At 39.1% G+C, this 26052-nt stretch overlaps 1 long non-coding RNA gene across 1 annotated transcript in view; it reads left to right on the top strand.

Moving 5' to 3' along the window:
- The first annotated feature begins 605 nt into the window (after positions 1–605).
- Positions 606–26052, top strand: part of LOC134142589 (uncharacterized) — a 31539-nt gene continuing 6092 nt past the window's right edge. Inside the window, exons 1-2 of the long non-coding RNA XR_009958918.1 lie at positions 606–720; positions 23558–23623. This is a non-coding gene — a long non-coding RNA (uncharacterized LOC134142589). The remainder of the gene's footprint in view (positions 721–23557; positions 23624–26052) is intronic.

The following is a 26052-nucleotide window of genomic DNA, read 5'->3' as shown; positions in this document are numbered from 1 at the left end:
CAGTTTGTCATGAGTCTTAAATTTGTTAAAACTGCTTGACTTCATCAATAAATAGGTCACCTTAAAGACAGGAAAGATAGTTTATGATGGGCAAGTGAGATACTATGTTATGTAGTATTTTAATGTAGTTTGTGGTATTTGAGGTTGATGTTTCTCTTTGGGGCCTGGAGAATAGCTTCCAAAATAGGCACAAGCCTCTAAGTTCCAGCTCCAGAGAGCTCTCTGAACTGTGAGTCTGTTGCTAGTAAGGGTGTCAGATTTAAAGCATCCAGCTCTAATTGTCTTGAGATGCAACCACTTGTACTGTCAAGATAAAGAGTAGAATTATTCTCTTGTGGTAAATTAAATTGATTGACCTGGAGGGAATGTTATTTTATTTTATTTTGTCTATTTTGGAGCTCTGAAATTATTTTATTTAGCCCTTGTCCTTGTCTCTCTAGTTTTGTAGTTGTAGAGGACAGCATGATATAAATGCCAGTCGGAATACGTAATTCCTAGCCTAGCGTTTTTGCATGTCTGGCATCCCTTCACCACTGCATAGTGGCAGTTCTGATCAAGGGCTAGAGACTGTGGCTGGCTGTGGTGCCATTTGTGGACTGTGTCAAATCTGAAGCCTGAATTTTGCAACTGTCCAATAATTATGTGTTTTATTTTTCAGATGGGCTGAGCAACCTCGGCTGTGGAGTTGTGGATGCCCAGAACTTCAGATTCAAAACCAGGGTAAGTACCCTAAAGCCACTGGAATAACAGTTAGCCTAGTGATTATCACTGCTTCCCAGTAATCAGTCTCTGTATTGTGAAGATAATAGGGATGTTAGATGAGGTTAAAACTCACACTTGAGCTTTTTCTCTAACAAGACATTTAATAACTCTTTAACCACTATTCCATCATTAGTGGAGGGCTGTGGTGACAGCGTTTAGCCACATGGATGCTATAAAGTGTTGCCTGTGTTTGGAATTGAGACATCCTATTGAGATAACTTAGTTGCACTCTGTGTCTGTACAGACTGAATCACTAGCAAAAATGACCAGTAGATTTCCTCTTTCCTTTCTGCAGGGCTGAACTGAAGGATTCTGTTTTCTTGAGACAGCTCTATATAAGGGTAGATGCAAGCATTTAGATACAGCTTTTGTTTGTTAATGAAGTCCTTTGTCTTGATGGCTGGTAGGTAGTATTGATGGTAAGGATGGCAGTGGTATTTGTCTGTTTGTCAAAAACTATTAATTGATGCTGTGGACTCTTGCCAGCTGTAAACAGAGAATGTCCAGCGTGGCTGACCCATGTCTCCTGTATAAACTCTTGACGATTGCTTATTGTTAGACAGGTGATGGATGCAGCAATTAACCTGTAAATGGGATCTGGTAATTAAACAGTAGAGATTTCTCCTAAAAAGGCACTCAAAAAAACAGTAAAAATGAGCAAGTTCGAAGTTACAGGACCAGTTTAGCTTTAATAGAAAGTATTTTCAGTGGCAGAAGGAAGCTTTTTCCTACAGTGGAATCAGATTTTGTTGCTATTATGAAGACTGATGTGAGTAAACTGGTCGTAACAAGCAAAACCTAAGTGGGTAGGCAGGATATTGTCTAAGCTTGTATTTGTGTCAGCATCACTGTCTTTCCCATATTATGCAAAGAACAGTGTAGAAGACTGCCTGAGGTCAGCAGACCCTGAAGACTTTAGGTTCCGTATGTGGCCCCATCTCTGCTGTTTGCTTCTCAACATTGCTAACTTGTTTGTGCTGGTAGCACAGTGAATTACAGGATGCAAATGCGGAAGATTCTCTGCTGCTTCCTGGAAACTTAATAGCCTGTACTACTGAGTGTTTCGTTCTTTTTCTCCACAGCCTTCTCTAAACCACTAGTCATTTGTATGCTGCAAGAAAATACATTCCTCATATGCAGCCAAGAGAATGCTCTCTAGGTATTGTGGTTTTGGTTAGTGTAGTAGGAATGCTATCTCAGGCCAGACTACTCAGCTGGGCATTCCTGCGACTGCAGTGTGCATGAGATGTTAACAGCAGTTGCTGTAACAAAAGGCAGCAGGCAGAGATCTAGTAGTGTCTCCCCTCCATGGAGCTTTAAGGTACAGAAAATAAGAGATTTCAGTTTCTTGCGAGCTGATTTCTGTTTTGGAGGAAACTGGGTGTATGTTGAAGGTAGATCTCTTTGCAGAAATGGATGGAGAAAAGGCTTTTTTAGAAGACTTCAGAATGTGTCACAGCAAAACCAGAGTAGCATATTCAGTAAGCCATCAGCAACTGTCTTAAAGTCTTCCTGGAAGATAGTTGTAGTGCTCTGTGTACACTCCCTGAAAAAGCTGGAAACCTGTTTGGCAGCAGTATGTATCTGAACTGTCTCCTGCAGGCCCGATGTGAAGGTTATCCAGGGTAGTTGGAATGAGTTAAGGAGGATGCTGAGTTGCCCAAATTCACAACATAAGTGAAAGACAAACTTCAGAAGCAGCTAAAGCAGTAGCTTGTTTTTGCTTTTTCTTCTGATTTCCTTTGCCTCCTCATAAATGCTATTTGAAACATGGAAGCTGGATTGCAAAAAAAAAAAAAAAAAAAAAAAAAAAAAAAAAAAAAAAAAAAAAAAGAGTAAGCTCTGAATGCTGAATAGGATTGCTTTATTGATACCCATGTTTGCTTAGCATAGTCTGAAACTTTCAGATTTATCATCTGAAAATATTTCTTGTGAATTTAATGTCCAGAATTATATCAAGGGTAGATAATCTACTATCTATCTTAAATGATCAACGCCATTATTTTCCTAAATACTCTACTTGGTAGAGTATTGTCTTGTGAAGTTTGCTGGCAACTACAGGATAATATCACGATATAATAGCACAAGTTAGAGATTGGCATAACAGAACTGATTTGCAAATTGTATAGCTTTGTTGAAAAGCTGTGTAAGAATCCATTTTTTCTAGTTTTACAATGTGATTTAAGTTCTTGCTTTTTGATATTTCAAAGACTGGGGCTGTATGCAAAAATCTGAGCACATTGTTTTTGGAAGGATATTGTGGATGGGATGAAATTGGAGAGGCACTGAAGTAAAAGAGCTATGGCAGACTAAGAAGGAACAAAAGCACAGATAACGATGAATTTGTTAGTGGAATTTCCACTCTGTGAAAATAAATCTGTCCCTGGAACTTAAGTACTGTTCTGAACAGACTTCACATTGGATACCTACAGCTTTTAACTGGCCTGTACAAAAAGCCCTGTATTTTAAGGAATATCTCTTATTTATATGCTAAATGAATAACTTAGCTGTTCAGTCTTTCAAACTCATACAGAAGAACACTAAGAAATATAGCTACTGAGCACACTCTCTTCTCAGTGTGAATTTCAACTTGAAAAGGCCTTATGTGTGATCTTAACAAAACTAACCACATTACATTAAATTATTCTTTTTATGTTGTCCAAAGGCTGCACTTAAAACAGCAGAAATTGCATGGGTGCAGTAATTCATGGATGTATTTGAGACTTGTTGAGTTTACAGATCAGAGTAATATCGTGTTTTGTACTTGTGACCCAGATAAGGAAATGACACACCATGAACAAACCTCTGAAAAGGCTCTTTAATGAATATGCAAACAGAAGGCAGACGCCAATATGTCTTAAATCTTTCAGGTGATACTGTGTCCAAGGCAGGGCTCAGAGGTGTGGTTTTGCAATGACTTACCTAATAGGACAGGAGTTCATCTGGGTCCAAAGGCTATCACAACAACAAACTTCACCTCTGAGGGACTTAGTGGTACAATGCTGATAATAAGTGGCCTGGGGAAAAGATTCCAGGGCTAAGTGATGGAACTGGAAAAAGAAATTTCTTCCTTTTAGCTTTGGACTAAGTTGAGCTGAGGTGAGAGTGTCAGACTCGGAGGAGATTCTGAGTGGTAGGCTTTGTAGAGGTCTTGGGAATGGTGGACATACCGAACGCTTACTATCCCAAATAACTTCTGAGGGATGAAGCATCTTTGAATGCACTTGATTGTGATCTCAAATTACATAGCATTGGGTAAGTTTTACCCACAGTTCAGAATGATACCTCCAGCTTTTGTATTAGTGAGGTGTATTGACAACAGTAAATAAGCTTCTTCTTCCCTAGAGAAGAGTCTGAAAGGGTATCTTTCCCATCTTTCACATCCACTGTCTTAGCTGTAGAATAACAAAATGGTTATGGTTAGAAACAGAACAGCTATAGAAAGACTATTTTGCCTTTTATCTATCTAATTAACTTCAGGATGATAATGAAACTGTTACGAACACTTGATGTGTGAAGTCTGCTGAAATTGTATGATTTGAACCTTGACTATGTGTATATCTCTTAATAATTTAAGGATATATCAAATTTAAGGAGAAGTTAACTGGAAGTAAATATTAGCTTTTGTACGTTATAATACAATGAAGGATGCCTGATCATCAGTTATTACATGACTTTTGAAATCAAATTTTCAATCTCTTCTCCACATTGCAGAGTTTTAGAGGATACTTTGTTTTGCAAGGCTTGACTATCTGGAAATGGTGTGTGTTGTCTTCATACCCCTTTCCCTCACTCCCCATTAAGATCTCTAGACTGTCTAGCTGAAAGGTTTTTGACTGTTTTCTGCCGGTTAGAAACATTCTTGTACATTAGATAAGGACTCTCTATTTGCAGCTAAACTCTTTAATGATTACTAAAATGATAGACAAAGTGTAATTATGCTACAAATACTAATTATTGGAAAAAAATATGGCTACTTCTAGTTTTAAGACTGCTAAGTATTCAAAACTGCTAAATACTGTTTTTTCAAGACTGAGCTTCACATGAGCTTCACCCTTAGTTTGGGTGGTCTGATGAAGCTGACTGCGGTATTTTGGAATGTGTTAACAACTGGTGAGCTTCAATAGTTGAAAGTAAATAATAGTTTGCAGTCAGTAAATACATTTGAATGGGGGAAAAATAGCCATTAAACCTTAAAGGGAGTACACTTGCTGTAAAATATCCCTTAAAACAGAAGAGATGCCTTTTATTTTTAAAGAAATGTACTCGTATTTTTAAGGAAATGTGCTCATATTGGATAAGGTGTTCGTGACTGATCTTAGTATGGAGTCAAGTCTCAGTGAACACTGTGAATCCAGTCTCTACCCAATGCTGCTATAACTTGTAGCCTTGCTGGCGATTATCTGGAGCTTCAGCAGGTCACTGAGGTGCAAACAAGTCCTGCTCACTGATGCTTGTGCAAGAAGAAATGAGCGTGGAAAGTAACAGGGACACTCCAGGCACTAAGTATCACAGCTACTGAATCTGTTCGTATTTTTAATTGTGCTTTAACACTTTAGTAAAGTTCTGTTTTAAATATTTGGTTTTTTGTTCTTTGTAAATAAAAAATGATGTGCGAAAAGATAAAGGCCACGTAATACCTGTCACCCAGAAAATGGCACTTTATATCCCCAAGCAAAGAAACCATCACACACAAATTCATAGCTTACTAGCTTTGTCAGATGTGATCTGTAGCATGAATTGCAACAACCCACATGGATCAACAATCCAGTTGCCATAGAAACTGCTTTTGAAAGTGCAGCCCCGAAACATACTGAATAATACAGCCCATGATATTTTGTTAGCCATAAGCCTTTATATGTGTATGTTAGCCCTTTAAAATGACTATGAATGGCTGTGTGATGTGATTTCTTTCTTTGTCCTCTTAACTTCCATTGACTGTAGCAATAGATTGTTTATGATTAACCCAGCAGCTGCTCAAGCTGCTAGGGATGACTCCATGCAGAATTCCTGACGTTGCAGGTATTATGTAGGGAGTAATAGGCTGCAATTATGTATTTAGCATTTGCATATAAACGGCTTTGGCAGTCATGGGCCAAGTTCAAGAACGTGCCTGTACGTAGCAGTTATACTCATATATAGCCTGTTCACTCTTTAAAAGCTAAATATAACTTAATTCACCAGCTTCCACCACTCACCTCTAAACAGGATCTAGAGCGACCCGCTGTACAGTAGTAATTAGCTGATTCACATGGTGGATCAGCAGCGCGTGGACTTTCTGTTTCTAGGGCAGTGTTTTAAATCTTGGTTTTTTTTTTTCCTCATTGCTGTTACTTATGGGCTAGTTCAGCTCAGTGTATCTGCAAGTTCGACCTCTGTGTCTTCTGAGAGAGACGGCCATTAGAGCATGCAGAAACACATATGGCTGAAGTGTGCGTTTGTATTCATCTCCTGGGTCATGGCTCTGGGCTGGATGCCTGTTCCGCTACACTCCTATAGCATGTGCTCTCTGTAGGTCTTCTGCCTTCAGGGCTGTCAATTCAATACTTCTTGTGTTAAAGTCACTTGGAATTGTGATCTTATTGAATTGCTAGGGTATAAAACTAAAATAATTTTTGAAGTGACTTACTGCAAGAAAGTGTTAAGTCTTTGTTCTACTGAAATTGAAAGAATGTAAGAAAGGAGCTTTGATCCTATAAATGGGCTTGCAAGTAGAGCAACAAACGTACTTAGCCATAATTTAGTTCAAAATTGCTATTTTCAGCAGTTTTATCCTGGAGAAATCTGAGATTTGGCATGAAAAGAGATAGCAAAATCTTTAAACGATGACTAGACAGCCAAGTCTGGCTAATCCAAACAGCTTTTAAAGCCCCTAGTAGATTAATAGAAAAGCCTACATTGCTGACCTATTCGTTTGCTTACACTTTAAGCCTTTTGGATACCGAGACATCTGGATGAGGCAACCATGGATTAATGAGATCTGTGTAGTAATAGTTAACTGAATTCCTCTTTAACCTTTAGCCTGTTGTTTAGCACATGTTCGCCACTACTGAATGCTTTGTGTTTGCCCCAAATATAATATTTTTATGAAATCATTGCTATTAATCAATACAGAAATGTAACTGAAATTGTACTGCTTTGCACATTCTGATGCCTCAAACTCTAAGTTTGATTCCTCAAGCATTCTATATGTTGTAAAATCTGGCCCCTTGCTGCCTTTTTCAATTTGTTCTTCTAAGAGTCTTGTTCAGATTTTAACTATTTATAAGGACCTTCTGATGTGCATTTTGGCTATTCTTACCACTTAATGGAAACTAAGTCTGAAGTATTATAAAAGCATAACTGTTGCATGCAGTCTTGGGCTGTGTGCCAAAATTAAGAAGGGGCATAGGGAAGTAGGAATAACTGGAAGCAGAAAATAATAATATAAAAAAAGAATAAAGAATATATAAAGAATATTTGTCTCAGAATAAGTGGCTGCAATTTGGCATGAGTTTGGAAATTGCATCTGCTTGTGCTAGTGAATTTGGCACAAAGTAGTTGCCAGTTCTCTTTGATCTAGAATGATGCTGTAGTTTTGTAGCCGTTCTGAATATCATGTGGAACTCTAATCATGACTCCATGTGAGCCTTATTTCTTTATTTCTCTAAATGTGATGTATTAAAAAGGTCAGAAGCTTTGGGAAATTATTTGCCTATTTAAAAGGACTAAAATCCTAAAGATTCCTCTTCAAGAGATGATTTTAGCATTTTTTTCTTTTAGTAGCTTAACACATTTGTTGTTCATGTATTTACTGCTCAGATTGGCTCAATACTAGTAGTTCGTGATCCGGTTCAGAAATCCTTCCTCGTGAAGATGCCCCGGTTTCGGCCCTCCCTGAAGGACAATGGTGGGTTTAAGGCTCTCTTTATGATGATCCATAAATGTTGATAGGCTTTAAAAAAGGCTTTCGTGTGTTTTGAGTGATCTATCTCTTGTAACAAAGGACTAGGCTCTGCTTTGGAAAGGCTTGTATCTAGCATTTCACCTATCTGGGAGCTGTGGAAGTTAAATGAATGCAGTTATAGCAGGAGCTTTTAAGAAGGACCTTTCTTTTTTATATTTTTTATTTTTTAACAAATCTCATTGAAGTGGTAGTTAATGGATGTGGTAGAAAGAGATTTCAGCCTCTTATGAGGCTGTAGTTCCACCTAGGACATAAAGCCAAATAAAAATTGGTCTCTGTAAGCATTTGATGCAAAAGAGTCTTTGATTCTTTATGGAGCCTTTTGGAAGACCTGCAGTTTGCAGGAGTGGGACATCAACTTTTTAGTTCATCGAACAGTCCTGGTAGATATCCTTTTATTATAGTGCATCTTACTGTTTCCATGTACTGGTAATCTGCTTAGCAATAGTAGGGAGGGCACTTCAGGCATCCTGTGCTACTGCTATTTTGCAAGTCTGGACTAGTTTCTGCTGTGATACAGTTCTGCCGTGTCAACAGGAGAAGATTCAAAAAACGTTATTCTTCTACAGTTGTTTTGCTTTGATTGACAGCCCAGCTAGTTACTATGAAATAGAAAGGGATGCAAGTCCATGGTGCGTAAAAGCTAGAGGACCTAGGGCTTATATTTAAATCTTTAGATGTTGTCCCAAGGCAACAGAGTAATGGGATTGGGAGGGGGATGATATAATCTAAAATAAAACCAAATATAATTGGACTGACATTTCATAACATTATGAAATAGACCAATGGGAAACTACAGATAAAGAGTGGCAGGAAATGTGAATGAAACCTGCTTCTGTGGGAATCGGTTGCCGTAGCCCCCTCTCTGACGGCAGGTAAAAGGCCTGTAAAAAGGCCTAAAAAAGGCAGGTAAAAAGATTCTCCGTTTCTCTCAGTTCCCTTGGCTGGATCAGAAGAGCTGCAATGACTGACACCAGCTTAGGCTTTGGCACAGCCCAGCTAACTGCCAGATTGTACTTCTGTGGGGTTTTGTAGCTCAAAATACTTTCATAGTGTTAGATAGAAACCTGCGCATGGCAGAAATAGGAGAATGCCACTTTTTTTCTCCTGCAGGTATAAAGAATGGCAAATACCTGAAAACAAAAACAAGCTCCCTGAATTTTATTTTTCTTACTTGCTGTTAATATTTATTAATGTGAACTTTTTGCTCACAAGAACATTTCCTCCAAAAAGAAGGCTCTAAAATCTTTACAAAACATGCTTGCCCTAGTATTTGTGGTTTATGTACTCACTGTGATTTGACTCCAGTGAGCCACAAAGGGATACCATATGGGTCAAGAGAATGAAGGTGAACAGTAGGTGACTGGTGTAAATCAGCCTAGAATTGGCTGACATAAAACTGTCAATTTACTAATGCTTTACTCATGCTTTTAGGAATTCAAGCAGTGATTAAGGAACACTTTCTAAGTTCAGAAACTAGTCAAATATTTTACTACAAAAAAAAATCTAATGTTTGTTGAATTTTCCTGTTGTCATAAGCAAATTTTTATATTTATATTTAAAAAATATATATTTTTTGACAGCATATCTTGCAAAATTTATTACAGACATGGCAGAGCACACTTAAACTGAATCACAGCTTCTGCAAATAGATTTATCTGTATCTTTCCCAGTGCACTTGACTACTTTCAGGAATGACTTTTCTACTAAAGTTGATAGGCCTGTTTACAGAATAATAAAAATGCAGTCTAATGCTGCGACCACAGTGGGAAATGGTTACAAATGCTATACATAAACACAGGCATGGAACATCATACTGAGACAAGAATTGCAGACGTAGCAGTATATAGGCCTGGTGAGATCATCAGATCCTCTGTACTTACTACAGTTCACTATAATCTCTTTTTGTGCTGTCCATGCTTTTCACATAAAGTACCTTGTTACAGTACTGTTACGAATTTGCTGCTATTTTGCTCTGTTGTGGCCTGTTGCTTCCCAACTTTAAGAATTGATTAGTATTCTCTAAAGCTGAATTTTAAGGAGCACAGATGTCTTTCTGGTTGTAAAGATAGCTTTAGTTGGTTATAAGATATGTCTTTACTTCATTATAAAATATCTGTGTTTGATGCATAATTTTTAGAAATCGATCTTTCTTATTGGCCTCATTGTAAAACTGATATTTCTTGAATCTGATTAGCTAACACCTTTTTGCAGCTATGGAGAAGAAGCCTATAGAGAGGATAATGTTACACTTTTTTTTTTTTTTTTTTTTTTTTAACCCCTTTTAAACAAACAAGTTAAATTTACCAGAGGGAAAAAGATGGAAGAGGCTAAAAAGACCACAGGCTTCCAGTGTGGCCTAATACTGCACACAAACAAACTCGCAGTCACAGAACAGTTTATATAGTCATGTTGCTCCACTGCTCCCTCCTCCTCAGAGTGTCTGGATCCAGCTCTGAAAAGCGAGAGCAGCATAGTCCTCTTTGCTCAAACTTGCGCAAGTATGGCCAGCTGCTTAAGGTGATACTAATATCACTTAGCATCATCAGTGCGTAAAACTGGAATATTATCTACAGGGATTACTTTCTTCAGGCTTACTAGTCTCAGGGAACACTTGATACTTTAAAATATATGTTAAAAAACTACATTAATATGCTTTCTCATTCCTTAACGTCTGAGGTAGGCAAATAAACAATTGAAGTGTTACTGGATCCAGTAACATTAAGATTGACCTTTCATACATTGCCTATTTCACGGTCTATAATAAGTGTAAAATGATGTCTGTTTGTAGTTTTATCCTTTATTTTCATAAGATGTTCGGTCGGTGCTGTTGACCTGAATGTTCAACTACTGTCTCTAATATTTGCTCAGTGCCATAGATGAAAATACCTATCTCATGTTTTCTAATTGCAATTCAATTTGTATAGGTTTAGAGTGATTAGTGAGAGGAAACTAGCATTAGAAAAATAAATGAATAAGAACCAGAATTCAAATTGCAATTCCTTTGCCTGCTAATTGGGTTTCTGAGCATTTGAAAGATTGAAAAATGATGCAAGAATAAAATCCTGAATACAAAATACTTGAAAATCATTAGGCTATTTTTTTTCTAGTAACTCACAGTGTACAACACATACCACAGCATTCTCTTTTGAGAAGAAAATAGCATTAAACATATTGCTGTCACTGAGTTATTAAGACCTTGCAACTCATGTGTATTGTGTTAAACTACATTCAGATAAAGCTTTTAAGTTGACCATGCTGACTAAGTCAATAAAAATAATTTAAAAAGTGCAAACCAACTGAAAATCTCTTGCTGATATGATGTGGACACAATGATCTTAAGGAGAAAATTGGAGAGGCAAGTGATGACTAGACAAGATCACTATATTTAAAAACAAAACAAAACTATTACCCAAATATGTGCATGGGGAAGTAGCATTACTGAAGTTTTCTAATCTAGTTTTGTTGTCAGGAATTGAATTGGTCCTGTTTTGTAGGCATTTGAAATCCTGTAGGGAATTGTTTAGGTGGAGTCTCTGAAATAAGCTAGAACTTGGTTTCTTTCTCATGCAGCCGAATTTACCTCATGTTTAAAAAGTAAAAGAAAGCAGTTGCTACTACTCTTCGAAAATATGATCTAGTTTTCTCAGAAAGGTTATGAGATTTTCTACAGTAAATAAGTCCAATGCCCGTTTGAATAATAAAATATGCCTGGTCTTCATGGTTTTAACTGAAGTTGGTAGAGCAAAGTATCTTACAAAAGAAAGGCTATCTCCATAGTTCAGACTAAAGTAGCTGGATAGTGACAGTAAGTGGAAAGTCAGCAAACATGAGCTGGAAACCATATGTAAACTGTTACAACTGGATAAATGAGCAATTGCAACAATGTGCCTAGGATGCAGTGTTTTTTTCCTGGTTTGGTATCTCTGTCAGGACTAGCTTTCCCTCTAAAGATTTGGAGTAGTTGACTTAGTGTCTTTCTTAACAGGGAGGCATTCTTTAATCGCAGTTATAAAATACTGACCTGTTGGAAAAACACTTTTATTGTCAGAACTGAGAGAGGAAAAGTGACTCTATAGAAGGCTGAATATTGTGCCATGGCATGTCAAGGTAGTGTTGGGTCTTGGCTGTGGTAGTTTTTCTTTGCCTAAGCTGATGCTAGCCGTGGAAAACTGCACGAGTATTCTCGTTCAGCTTTGTAATCTGCCGCGCGCTAGCCAGCCTGCAGCCTCCTGCGGGGCCAGGTGTTCTGTAGCGTGCGTATGGGAACTCAGCACGCCTTGCAGGAGCTTGGTGTGTTTGTGTGGCTTACACGCACGGTGGGAGTCGTGGCCTCCAGCTGCCAATAACAGGTTTTATCCAAAGCACGACTGAAGCAGAGGGACAGAGCGGAGGGGTCAGAGCCGTGAAATGAGCTGGCTGTTACAGCCTGCAGGGCAAGCTGGGAGGCAAACTTGGCGCCTGCCTCAGGATGCACCGCAATTGCATTTAGGCTCGCGTTATGGGAAGGATCCAGTATATATAGTGTGTTTGCTTTTCCTGGCTGTAGTAGGATCAAATTGGACTTTCTGATATGGATGCTGAAGCTGACGTTTTTAGCCCTCTCAGATTGTAGATTCTGACCCTCACTCAGACCCTTTGAACAAGTTCAGCTTATTAGAGCATGTGATGACATTTAAACTTCCGGGAATAAAGACTTTGGCCTGCTGTCACTGCTGTTTTGCCTGCCATGAATAACAGTCCTGCACAGAGCACAAATCCATTTTTGTCTTGCTTTCTGTGAAGCAAGGTCACCTTAGTTTCACCTGACCATTCTGAAAACCTAATGGTACCACAGACTGTTTTTCTTACCAGTATTTTCAGTCTCTTTAGCGCTGTCTACCATTTCCCAAATGCTGTGTAATGAATTTACATTAATGTACCAAAGATGATAAATTTCCTTGAGGAGCTATTTTCAGCCTAGATCACAGTGCTGCTTTTATTTGCTGATGGACCACTTTATTTCTTTGCCAACATTCCTGGATGTTTCTGGTTCTTATTTATTTATTTTTCTAATGCTAGTTTCCTCTCATTAATCACTCTAAACCTATACAAAAGTGATTCTCTCTTATTAAAAGAAATCTTTCACAGAGCATGGGCCTTATGTTACTTCCTGGATATATTTTAATCTTTTAATTAGACTACACATTAAATAGCAAAATACCTGATTAGATATTTTCTCTTTCTGTCTGTGGCAAACTAGTATTTGAAAGCTTAACCCTAGCGACTGATTCTGGCTAATCATATGGTATATAACTCATAAGCAGCCTCAATGTGAGCATCTCTGTAATGCCACAGTATCTCAGCCCTGAAAGGGCTCATCCCTAGGGAACAATTCAATGCCTGGTTGTTAAGTAGGCAAAAGCAGAAGTATATAAGGCAGATACAGTTTCCTCCCATTTACTGAGCAGAAAATGAGCTTGCTAGCTCTGACTTTTTTTGGGAACCTGGCTTGGGACTAAAATAAGATTGGGATTTTTCAGTGTCCTTACTGTTGGTTCCATTGTGTCTCGTAGGATCTCCGTGCATTCAGTAATCCTGAAAATCAGACTCTGTCTTATCAAGAAGGGCAATAGACTGTTGTGGAACAACTAGTCTCAGTGGTATGTCCTACCTTAGAGTCATGTTTTGGCAGGAGGGGGAAAAATCAGAGATGGTGATGCCTCAAGTTGCATGTTTAAATTATGTTTGCTATTGCTACATGAGTGGGAGGATACAAGTGTGAAGGGGAGCTAGGTGACTGGAACCAATAAAGCAATCCCTCCAGCAGAAGTAGGTGCCAGTTATAATACAAGTCATCTCTATGTGTGTGGGGGAAGAGAACTGAAATAGGTGATTTAAGAGCAAGTTCCTCCCACACTGCATCATCTAGTGAGAACAGGGATGAGCTTAGCTGTACTGCAGTGGTTTTTACATCTCTTCTGTTTCTGAGGAGCCAAAAGGTGGTCAGGAAACATGTGAGTGCCTAAAGGGAGGGGGCTTATGGGAGAAGAGTCTAAGGCTTACTTATCCGACTCAGTAGATCTCTGTCAGTCTGTAAGGTTTGGGACAACTGTATGTCGGGAGGATGCTCATAAGAATTTCAAGGAACCCCAATGCGTTGGAAAGTCATTTCCTAGGCCAGATTGCATTTTCTGATTATTGCTCAATCATTTCTGTGCTCATACAAGTAACTGAGAAGTAAACCTAATTTGCTTTTAAAATGCATTCTCTTATACTGGAAGAGCAGGTTTTGGGAGGTGGAAGGGAAAAAGGGGAAGAAATACTAAGGGATGGGGCCATCTCATTCCCTGCACAGATCCTTCAGCACTGCTTTGGGTTATACCTGCTGAGTGTAGTGCTGAGCTATTGATATGCTCAGTACAGCTTTCAGGAACAGAACATGAATACTTCCAGCAAATTCACACAGGAGGAGCCTGTCTGCCAAGTGGAGCCACCTCCCTCCTTGGTTGTGTTTATGAAAACATTGTTTGAATGGAGAAAATAAGAGAAGAGCAAACAGATTGCTTGACCCACCCAGCACTTCTCTCTGCAGCACAGCCACTCCTGCTGTGTGAGATCTGTCACATGATGGGGAGACGCTTCTGGGAGCTGTTATTTTAAAATATTGGCAGCACATTATTGGGTGGGACTGCTCCATCTTGTATCTTTTTACACTCTCCTGTTAGCTACTTTTTCTGCTTTATACCTCTTCGTGTCCTACTATATGAACTATAACAACACAATTCTTGTTTGTCCTCTCTGTGGCTTTTTTCATATGCTTTGGTTCAAGGTTGTTATGTGGGTGGTGTGCCAGAGGCCAGTCATCAGTATGACTCTTGTGAGACTCTGGTGCTCATTCTTGCTCCAGTGAGAAAATAACCATCTCCAAATGGCATGGATTGCTTTTGCTACTGTACTAACCCACCAGCATGTGCCAGACTCTGTGCCCAAAGGCATAGGAGTGGCAATGTTACTCAAAATGCAGATCATCTGCACAAGGAGTGATAAATGTCCTTGTTTGCCCTTGCTGCCCGGTTATATAGTCAGAGCTTCAGTCTGGCTGCAGATTCCTGCTGTGCATTTTACAGCTGTTTGCAGTTGACTCTGAACCTGGCTCCAGGAGGTCCTGCCTCACAGTCTCCTGTTCCAGCCGCTAGACAGCAACGTCCTTCCCGTTTATTGTTTATGGCAGCGGATGTTCTGAGGGAGAAGGAATGGCAGAGAAGTGATAAACCTAAGCCCTTGTGTTATGTTTTTTTTGCTGTCTTGCTGTTTTGGCTAGTAGCTAATGATATTTGCAAAGCGCCTTGCTGTTACGCAGGGTGGTTCCATTGCAGAGAGGGAGATGCTTTGGTTCTTGCTGGGTGTTCAGAAACAATGGACCGGTCACAAAGGATTTTGCTTTAGCTGTTGTTTCTGTTGGCTGGCCTGCTCCTGATAACATCTCCTCCTGCGGTGTACAAAGAGTGCTTGAGCTAAGGGCTTTAATATCTTGCATGGTCAAAGTTTTGTTTTAAAGGGTGTAGTAGTTTATTTTTGGAAGGAACTGAGGAGTGGCCACATAGCACTGAACTCTCCTATCCTGTTTATCATCTCCAAGCCCAGCCCTTCTCCCAAAATGGGTTTTCAAGATGAGGCACTGTGGTACACAGCAAGGCTAAACTACTGGATAAGATTTGACAGTCAGTTTTCCTTCGGCAGTACTCGTTGGCACAGTAGTTTGAAAATGAAAAGTGTTGCTTGGGGATAAACCACTTAGGCTAATTCTCCTAGAATAGTACCACAAACACAGTGGAGTCCCCTTATGAGTAAATTTGCTCCTTTTCCTCCAAGAGTTGTCTTAGATCTGCTACAGCCTGATAGCCTTAGCTAGGGAAGAGGCTGATTAAGTCAAAGAGGGGTTGATTCACAGCTCAGCTGGAAACACTTTTTTTTTTTTTAAGGTCAAATATTTGAGTTCTCTTGTTGTGTCTTTTGTCCTGCTGCCCTGTCTATTGTTTTGCTTGTACTCTTGGCTGAAACCAGCACATAACTTTTTCTGCAGTGCTGGCAACATAAGAGAGGAAAGTAAAGGGTAAATTAGTACTAAAGAGAGCTATAAAAGCTAGATTGATGGACACTAGCAAGACCCTAATTTGCAGACTCATAGAGTCCCAAATAATCTAGTTTAGCTGTCTGAGAATTATAATATTGCTAAACTTCTAATTACGTGCTCCAGAACCATCACTCGTCTCCTGCACTGGGAGCTCTGGTGTGCCTAAATTTATCGCTTATTCATTGTGTATTACTTTCCTGAATGAATGCTGATAAGCATGGCTGCAAGAGCCCAGGTGCTTAAATCTACTGACTTTAATGAGGCTTAAACATTCTCAAGTGCTCTTCCTGTGTTGGTGCCTGACTGCTCAAAACTCTAGTGGCTTTCCCAGCAATTGGATCCAAGTTGGGGGGACTAAGAAAACTCAAGCTGAGGGAAGCCCAGCAACCTGCTTTGATTAAGAGCGAGTATTGAACATTCGGCTTGGAGTGATGAGTAGAAGATACGAAGTACATAAAACTGCACTGGGCTTTCTGTTGCTGTCAAAACATCTTTAAAAACATTACCAAAAAACTGACCACCTATCAGTATAAGACTGGACTTTAATGAATAGAAATAGGGCAGGCCTTTTCCTTTTGAGTGACTATCACACTAAGCTAACAGAGCTTGCATTTGTGCAGGTATATGTACCAATGCTTATCTACAGCATTTGATGCTCTGATCACCTGATTTTAGATCTTCTGATTTTAGAAAAAAATCCTGTGAGTTTTATTCATGTTCTGTTTCCCTTCCACAGAAGATGTTGACATGTGAAATGGTAGTAGAGCATATTGCTCTGTGCCAGCCACTGCATAGCTGTGAATGGATATTATCTAATGAGATTGTGAACTAATTGGAAGCACCAGCCCCGTGAAAGTCTTGCATCATATAGGAGTGTTTTTATGAAATCCTATTAAGTGTTGAATGCAGATGGGAAGAAGGGTGAGGAGAAGGCTGGGGGTGCAGAGAATACATTAATTGTTTCCCAGTTTTGTGCAACCTAGTGCTAAAATTGCCCCAGCAAAAATTATGTCAGTTTGTACCTTGCTTTAAAAATTATAGTGACTGTTGATCTCTTGCACTCTTTCAGAAGCTGAGAACTGAGGAATTGTTGCTGTCCAGGCCTTGCTGTCTCCACTAGCTGCATTTCCTATAGCAGGAACTGAGGAAGGAACAGCTGTGACTGTCCCTTTCCACAAAAGGATTCCCTCTCATGGGAGAAATCCCTTGCTGGTTGAGTTTACTAAGTTTTAAGCCTTCTTAGTGCTGATTGTCAGACATAAGGCAGATGCAACAGCTTCAGAACTAGATCTTTCAAAGATAATACTAGATATAGAACAACTGTTTTCTGAGAAAATGATACTGGGATACCTTTTTTGATGTTCCTTTCTCATGGATTTCATTGTATAGTTCAAGTGCATCCCATCAGGCACTGTATATGGGGCTTTCAGTTCTCATAATTAGCACAGTTAATTCTTGACCATGAGGTTTCTAGGCGTTATTGGTACCTTCTCTGACAATATTGCTCTACTGTCCCCCGAAAAGGACTTATCCTTCCTGTGCTGAGTACTATATGAAACTATAACCTCTTCCTCAAGCTCTTTATCTAACGGGAGATTCTTCCCCTATCTGATCTGGTCATCTTACTCCTAACAGTGACACAGGTAGCTGTCCGAGTGTTCCACAGAGGTATTTCACCTTAGTTTCTTACCGACTATCAATCCTAGGGATCTCTTCTTTATTAAAAATAAATACTATTTAAACATTAATTTAATATAAATATTTAAATTAAAATAAATAAAATGCAGAAACAATTGTTGTTTCCTTAAAAGGCCATTTTGGCTTGTTAGAAGCAAGATGCCTCTAATAGTTCTCCTATATCCTTGCAGTTCGGGTACAGATCCACATGAGGTCTTCTGTTGCTTTTGTTCTCATTGGGTTTAGAATGTTTGGCAGAGGCTTGACATTACTAGGTTAACATTAACTTTAATGAAAATTGAATATTTAACCATACTGCAGAACATTTAAACAAGTCTACAGATTCTAGAAGAGCAGTCAGAACAACCAAAATGTGATGTTGCAAAGTTTTGTACTTCTCTTGTATGTTTTGAACAACTAACATTTTAATGAGTGTTTCAGTATAGGTCATTTGGATAATACAAATTATTTTATCACCAAATGTCCTTTCCTTCTAATGGGAAAGTTTAATAAAATATTTTGGCATCTGTCCCAGCTAGTACTGCAGTAGTTCCCTCTCCTACTGACGGTCTTCTTGTGCCATGAAAATATTTACTTAAGCATGGAAAATTCCTTCATGTTTGCTGATAGTGTGCTTGGAAAGCAGTAGTAAGATCACAGTGCAAGCCATGTGATTACTGTAGGAGTAAACAGCAATATGAAGCCTACACATTTTCTAGTATTGAATTCCAGTAGGCTTCTGATATAAAATATTTTGTAATGCAGATTAACATGAGCTAGACCAGAGGTTTCTAAAGACTTTTGCTATGAGAGCACATGTGGCTCTTTCTGTGAACAGAAAGTTCACAATGGACAGATTCCTGACATCTGCACTAGTAGCTGCTTCGAACTGCACTGGCCTTGCATGAAGTTTCTGATGGCTTCATTTGAGAGATGTTGTGCCAGGCCCAGTAAAACTGAAGGTCTTCAGGACTGTAAGTCTCATCCCACCCTTTACGTGTATGCTTTGAAAGAGGGCAAAGAGACTTGCCTAAAACTAGGCAGCAAGCCTGTGACTACAGGAAAATGCATACATGTAGGTGAGAGGACTGCAGTGAATTGCCTTTCTATAAGCTCCTTCATGGCTCCAGGGGAGTAAGGAGCAGATAGGATTGCTACAAAAACACTCCCCCATTACCTAAGCCATACAGCTTCAATAGAAAAGCCAATGTTTGGCTAATGCTGCTGTAGAACTGGCATAGGAACAGTATAGGCAGGCTTGCAGCACAACCCATTTGGAAGAAGAGCAGGTATTATTGCTGAAGGCTTTATCTGGACTGTATCTGTGCTGGCAAAACAGAAAGGCATGCTTCTGTCTTAAAATAGCCGAGCTAGGACTCCAGGTGTTCTTATCACCATGGTATCTAACCTTATTTTGATATCAATGTTGCTAAAGGCAACACAGGAAAGATTGCCCGTGGTTTGAACTCTTTATCACTGCTGAGCAGACCCAGGGTCATCTTTGCGAGTGAAAGCCGTTCTTTGCAGCCTCCTGGATGCACTGCAATAGGAAGGGATGTGGCCTCTGGAAATGCCGTAAAAGAAACTTGGCTGACACCTCTTCATCAATGCTAGCAATCTCACACCACAGTGATTTACTGCTTTGAAAACCTCATAAATTTAAGCCAAGGCTGGATACACTCATTGGCAAAATTATATATGGTGTAGTGCTATGATTTTCATTACTACTGAAGTTGCTTGTGTGGGGACAGATCCCTAGAGGATGTATGCATTACACAGCTCTCAATAGGCTAGAGCTGATTTATACTCTGTAAGGATCTGGTGCCGTCTGTCTGGAAGACAGCGGGCTACAAATTTTCTGTCAAAGAGGATGTCTGACTGATGCAGCTCTGTTGCTTGGAGCATTGGAATATGCTAAGCAGTCATTTAATAGGCCTTTCTGAAGCTGCTAGAGGCATCCACTAAGTGGAAAACCCTGAATTTGCCAGACCAGTACCAGCCACTGAGATGCCCTGTAACTTTGTATGTGCATCCTTCTCTCCAGGTCTGAGGTTGCATCTCCCTTGCATCGGCATCACTTCAATGATGCACTTGATTGTGAGTCAGGTTTCTTTCTTCTACCAGTTCTAAAAGATATTGCTAATGTTCATTAGCATACTACTGCTCTCGGGCAGTTTGTGAGATTCACAGTGAATTATAACAAATCCAAGTTTGCTTAGTGTATTTTTCACTCCATAATTAGCAGTTAGAGAACGAGTATTCTTTTTAGGTGCTGAACTAAGGATGGATCAGCACAAAGCAAAGAGATTGATATTTGGTTGGCTTTTTATTGCAATTATTTTAACAGGAGTTTCATGCCTATCGTGTGAAATTGTGTTTGAAATTTGACAGCTAAAAACAATTACTCCTTTATCTGTAAAGTCCAGTCATTAAGTGGTGTTTGGAATATAAAAGCAAGTGCGTAACAACCCCCTTCCTCAGAAACAAGACTTTATCTTGGATGTTTACTGCATATTCCCATTGTATTTGAGGGACTTGCAGTCTTTATGTAGGAGTCACCTGTGTGGAAACAAGGTGTGTGGCTGGGAGATAGGGGTGTATGGTGATAGGTTACTGGATGGCTTTGCCTTTGATATTTTACTTAAAAAATAATTTTAAGCCTCAGTAGAGGAAAATATCTTAGCACTGGAGCTTTCTAGCCTTTTCACAGAATTGGCCATGAATTGAGAGATCTTGTGAGAAACAAGCTGGCACACTCTGCTTTGTGATCACATAGCATTTCTGGGGCAGCTTCCGTATTCTCCTCATGCTACAGCTTCATGTGATGTGACTTGAAGGCTGGAAACGAGAAGGTCTTGCACTCTGGGACCACCAGGTAGGGCTTTTGATGCTGTCTTCAAAAAAGTGGTAACAGACAGAAATTGTTTCCTGGAGTATGTTTTAGCAGCTTCCTTGAAACAGAGAATACGCTGTGAGCTCTAACTCTATAGAGGAGAAAGAGGAAGAATAAAATGCTGACTGTTAAAGCATTATAAAGGAGGGATAAATCTTATTGACACTTTGCAGAGGTGGAAGTTGAGTCAAGGGAAGGGACTCTTCTGTTACCCAAAAGGCGTATCAGCTTCATTTCCACATTCCATGTTCCTTATGCTGAACCCATCCTTGGTCTCTTTTAAGTCTATTTAGTTACATAACCAGTGAGATCAAAATGTTGTTGAATTCCAACTAAGTAACTGCTCTTTGTTGGAGAAACTAACTAAATAAATGAGAGAAAATGCTGAGAATAATTCAAGTGGTCATAAGGCTGAAGGAGAGAGAGAGAGGAAAAAAAAAAAAGCCAGCAGTTGAACAAATCCACCTCCCTGATATTTTTGAATTGAAATCTTTATAACTTAAAAGCCTTAAAAATGCATACTGCAAGCACTCAGCAATTGTGAGCAAATAAATACAGGTCCAAGAAAATTCAAATTGGACACCTACAATCAGCAACCACTTAAAAGAATTTTTGCTCTTTGTATTTGCTGCTATTCTTTTTCTTCCGTAATTACATCTCTTTACACAACAGAGCTCTGTTTTTAACTTCCATGCTACTGCATTCTTAGTGTCCTGTAAATAATGCTACAGGACATGTTTCTACTTTACCACATTTAATTTATTTGACAGTTATGTCATGGAGAAACTTGATTTGTGCATTCAGAGTGTCAGCTTTAAATAAACATCCCTTATTTTTAACACTTCATAGAAAGCTGTGAGTGTTATAACAGCTCACTCAGCAACACTGATTTTAGGAAACCACAGCCAGTGAATTATTCTGTTACACAACTATAGAAAAAGAGAGCCCACTATGCATAGTGCTTTTTTTTTTATTATTATTATTTTTTATTTTTTTTAGAAAACTAGTCACATTTGGTTACATTTTAAGCTCTGGCTCCATATGCTGAACTGTAGCTCAGACTAACTAGAGTCCACATGGTTTTGAGGTTCATGATCAGAGGTCAGGAAATACTTGTTCTAGCTCTGCTACTTACTGACTGGCCATGCGTGAGCTGTTTCACCTTCTCCTCCCAAGGCTTCCTCCTTTGTCAACAGAGATAATTAATAGAAGTTTACCTTATTTGGGATTACATGAAGATATTTGAAACTCAAAACATCGTGGAGATTGGAAGTTTTGCATGAATTATGCAAACACATGCAGAATCATAGAACTGTGTACCCTTGCATTTATATTTTGATAACAAGGATCTACAGCACTGACAACTTCTGGAAGAGATAGCTCTGGTAACAGAACATAAGCAGAAGCTTGCATGTGATAGATCACTCACTTCTTGTGTACTTGACCCTGCACTTTGTGAAATGTATTGCCCTCTCTGAAGCAGGAAGATCTGTATATTGATATAAAATAAGAAAATCCTGTTAGCAAATGGCAAAGCCATCCTGTCCTGAGTGCTTCACATGAGACTTGATGCAACAGAAAGAGTCTAAAGTAAATGGGTATCAGAAATATGAATGCATCTGTACTGCATAGATCTCACTTTTTCAGGAATAATAATTGCACTGGGCAGAAAGAAAGACTATTTCATTTAGAGTATTTTGCAGGTAGACACAGAATGGTGTCTGCCAGAATACAGGAAGTGCTGTTACATAGAGAAGCTCTGTGAAAAAAGCCAGTCTAAGGAAACTAGGCAGTGAAGGAGTGCAAACATGCCTTCACTCCATTGATACAGAAGGAAACTGGAAAAAAGTAAGAGGGAAGAAAAGAGTTTGAATGTGTGATTTATATCTGTTACTTAGCAGTTGTATGGCTACTCATACTACACAGAGGAACGAGTGAGAATTCACTGGTTTGAACTTTTTCTTTGGGATCCCTGAGGTCATTATTGCTTGGATTCATGAATCACAGAATCATGAATCATTGAATCATAGAATCGGTAAGGTTGAAAAGGACCTCTGGAGACCATCTAGTCCAACCCCTCTACTCAAGCAGGGTCACCTAGAGCATGTTAGACAGGGTTGCATCCAGGTGGGCTTTGCACATCTCCAGAGAAGGAAAAAAAACTAGAAGCCACTAGCTTCTGGAGAATGGTTTTGATACATTGACCTCTGGGTTATGGGCCCAGCACGCTTCCACTGCGCCACTCTGTTATGAATGCTGAGGACTGGGAACAAGGAAAATACATGCTCTTATACTCTTAGGCCACAAGGACCTGCAAGGTTTTTCCTCACTGCAACAGGAGGGAGCAACTACTATGTTTTTCTCCAGGCTCCAAAAAACTTTTGGTTATTTTAATTACTACACAAGTGCTGACTACATAGGTGGCACAATGGAACCTCAGCATTCCCTTATTTCCACTCCAGAAATGTTCTTTAATCAGTATTTTCCTTTTAGTAAGCAGCATATCAAGTAGTAAGAAAAAAAAATGACATAGGAAAACACGATAGTTCCATCAAGCAAAAATGTCAATAGCTACTCTTAAAGGTAGGTTAACCAAGAGTGCCGTGATTTTGATCACTCTGTGGCATAAAAAGACAAAACAAAATCCATAGCACACAGGAGACAAAGCAGACGAAAACTGAAAACTAGGAAAGGCTCACAGCATTTTGAAGGAAAGTATCTGTTCCACCTGAGTTCTTGTCTCTTCAAGTTTTCTTAACAGTGCTCCAGTCCTGTAGTAGACATCATTACGTCTGTACAAGGCCATTGGTTCACACTGTTAAGTTTAATAGAGAAGGTGAGGCCAATGCACACATTTCAGACTTTGATAAGAAAATACTGGTGTTGGAGACTTTGGTTATATCATGGCATGTTTATGACCACTGGAAATAGTGTAGCATTCAGCTGACAGCACTTCTGGGCACAGTAAACTTAAACAGTAGAGAAAAAGGAGGATACATACCAGAGCTTCAAACACAGTTGATAAAGGTGACCTAAACTGCATTAACTGTCCTAGCATCTTTATGTGCTCCGCCAAGATCAGTTTTATGCCTTTACAGAATTAAGGGTTAGTTACCATCATTTGTGGATCAGAGGAGACCTAATCACTTCACTCTCCTTTCAGGCCAGTGATACGTCACTCGGGATGCTAATCTGGATGCAGAGAAAGACTAACATACTGGGCCAGAAGGTAGAGTACATTTAGCATTCAAATTCAAAAGGATTATAAAGGATCTTCATACACAATTTTGTGTCAGTTGACAATTCCTTTTTTTTTTTTTTTTTTTTTTTACTTTTCCATTGAGTAATGGCTATAGTGTATAAATATGGTAACGTAAATAGTTTGGTTTAAAAATACCAATTTTAAGAAATAAAGCAGCAATACTTTCATAATAGACCATTATTTTCTGATTTACTGATGAACATTAACAGAATAAGAGCATAAAATTGAATTATTAGTATAGTCTTATCTGTTGTTGGAAACACTGAATAGGATGTAAATAATACTGTCATCATGCCACCTAACACCTCCCAGGAATTGTAGTTCTGCTAGTGACAGCCCCACCTTTTCACAGTATAGCAGCTTTGAGTGAACACAAACTCTGCAGCTATGTCCTGATGAGACTGATGAGCTCTGTAAGACTTTTTCCTAAAGTAACAGGACTGATTTGCCAATACTTCATGTTAGTTTAGATGCCTTTGGTTTCCTTTCTCCTTCTGTCAGGGATGGGCCAAGAAAGTGGCATTTGAATTTTGTCAGCATTAGGCAAGATTTGGATCAGGATTTTGTAGACCTGAACTGTGAATTTAGCTGCTTTTTGATCTCAGTATGTACAATTTATGCTCAAACAATTCCTGGATTTTGTAACACCTTGTAGTCTAAAATTGAAATCAAAAAAGTATTAGCTACTTCCAAACTTCTATCTGACATAAACTCAAAACAATTGAGGGAGGGGAAATAGCATTTAGGGTTTAGATTTACTCCTTTCATTATTGCATGGTTCTTTATGGAAATTCTGGCCTTGTTCCAGTTTCTGTATGAACCTTACGTAGAATTGAGGAAGCTGCTCAACACTAGATTGGACGAACCAGCTGGAACAAGAACTTTCTTCATTTCCCCCTCCTCCTGCTTTGTGCAAGGTCCACTGAACTCAAGACAGGAGTACGTCGTTGTGCAGCAGCTTGGGGAGCTCCTGCTTCCTCCCACTCAGAACAGACCAGCACAACAATCCATAACTCATCTCATTAAAAGCGCTGAAGTTAGGCTTGGTAATTAAATAACAATACCAGATGACTGCTAGTGGAAGAATCCTTCTTACCAAGTCACTGGCACTAATGGTTAGCCACCCTTCCTCATTTTGATCCCCCCCCCCTTTTTTTTAAGGTAGCAATATATAGTGTATATATTTCAAGCCCAGCAAGCTTGTTTGAGGTTTCTCTTTGAACAGTAATTTTGCACTCAAGCTCTAAAAACTCAGTTTCTGAAGTCGAATACATGCCCAGGAGCAGAATCTTAATTTTACAAAAACAGAGCTGGTACTGTAGATTAGATTAAGCTGAGACAAGCCAGTGAGAAGCTTCTAAAACTGTGATGTTTGATGCCTGGATACTTGCACTTGATATGTGGCAGTACCAAAGGTCTGAAATTCCTCCCTGCCTTGCTAGAAATCTGAGGCAATCAATTAATAGCTTTTCCATCCCCAGATACAGAGAGAATTTGAGTAATAGTTTGCTGTGGGGCCAGGTCTTAGATGATACCCTTTGCAAGTACAGCTTCCTCTGTGGTCACTCCCAAATGCAAATCAAATGCAAGGTCTTAGTTTGTAAAGCCTTAAATGGATGAGGACCAGGACTTGCAAATTTGTTCTAGAATAATGTTTATAGGGAGCATCAGATTTAGGCTCTTTAGACAGTAGGTCCTTGGGAACAAACGTTTTCAGGCAGTAGCTGCTGGCTAGAACAAATTTGATAAAAGGTCAAGTAAATAGTCTGAACTGGTCAATACTTCACCCAAGACTATGTTGTTCCCTATAGTTGTATTACTTATAAGTTAAATGGTATGGTCAAAGGTTGTGTGATAGTCAGAGAAAGTAAATCCATAAATCCACTGGGTACTATGGAGCATTTCTAGCAAAGACCTAGGAAACAGAGATCAAGGAAGCTTGTCTGTTTTTTCTCAACTGTATGAGTTAATTTTGGAAGATATTACCTTTTGTTTACAAAACTTTTTCTAACAGATTCTACTAGTAATGTAAGTGCTAAGTAGGATTCAGTAACAGCTACCCATGCATGGTATTAGTGAAAGATGCTATCTGTTTAAGCAAAGATACCAAGTACTAAATTGTATCAGACTGATTTCCTGTGCACCTGGTTTCTTAAGTTTATACTAGTATACTTAGGCTTTCGCGAGTCTTCCAGTGAAGGTTCTTACTATTTTCAAAATGCAGGTGTTCATCATTTCTCAAAGAAGAAAACAAAAATCAAGCTGGTTAAGACAGTATAAGCTGGACATCTAAAACCAAACTGAAAATCATGTTCCATGATAAAAATAATCAGCTTCAATAGATATAATGAAACCAAAGAAGCAGTTTCATCTTTGTGGCTGAAATTCCACCCGCT

The sequence above is a fragment of the Rhea pennata genome, chromosome 7, assembly GCF_028389875.1.
Source record: "Rhea pennata isolate bPtePen1 chromosome 7, bPtePen1.pri, whole genome shotgun sequence".
NCBI classification, from domain to species: domain Eukaryota; kingdom Metazoa; phylum Chordata; class Aves; order Rheiformes; family Rheidae; genus Rhea; species Rhea pennata.
The sequence above is the reverse complement of the archived record's forward strand: the minus strand, read 5'-3'. Positions and strand labels throughout refer to the sequence as shown.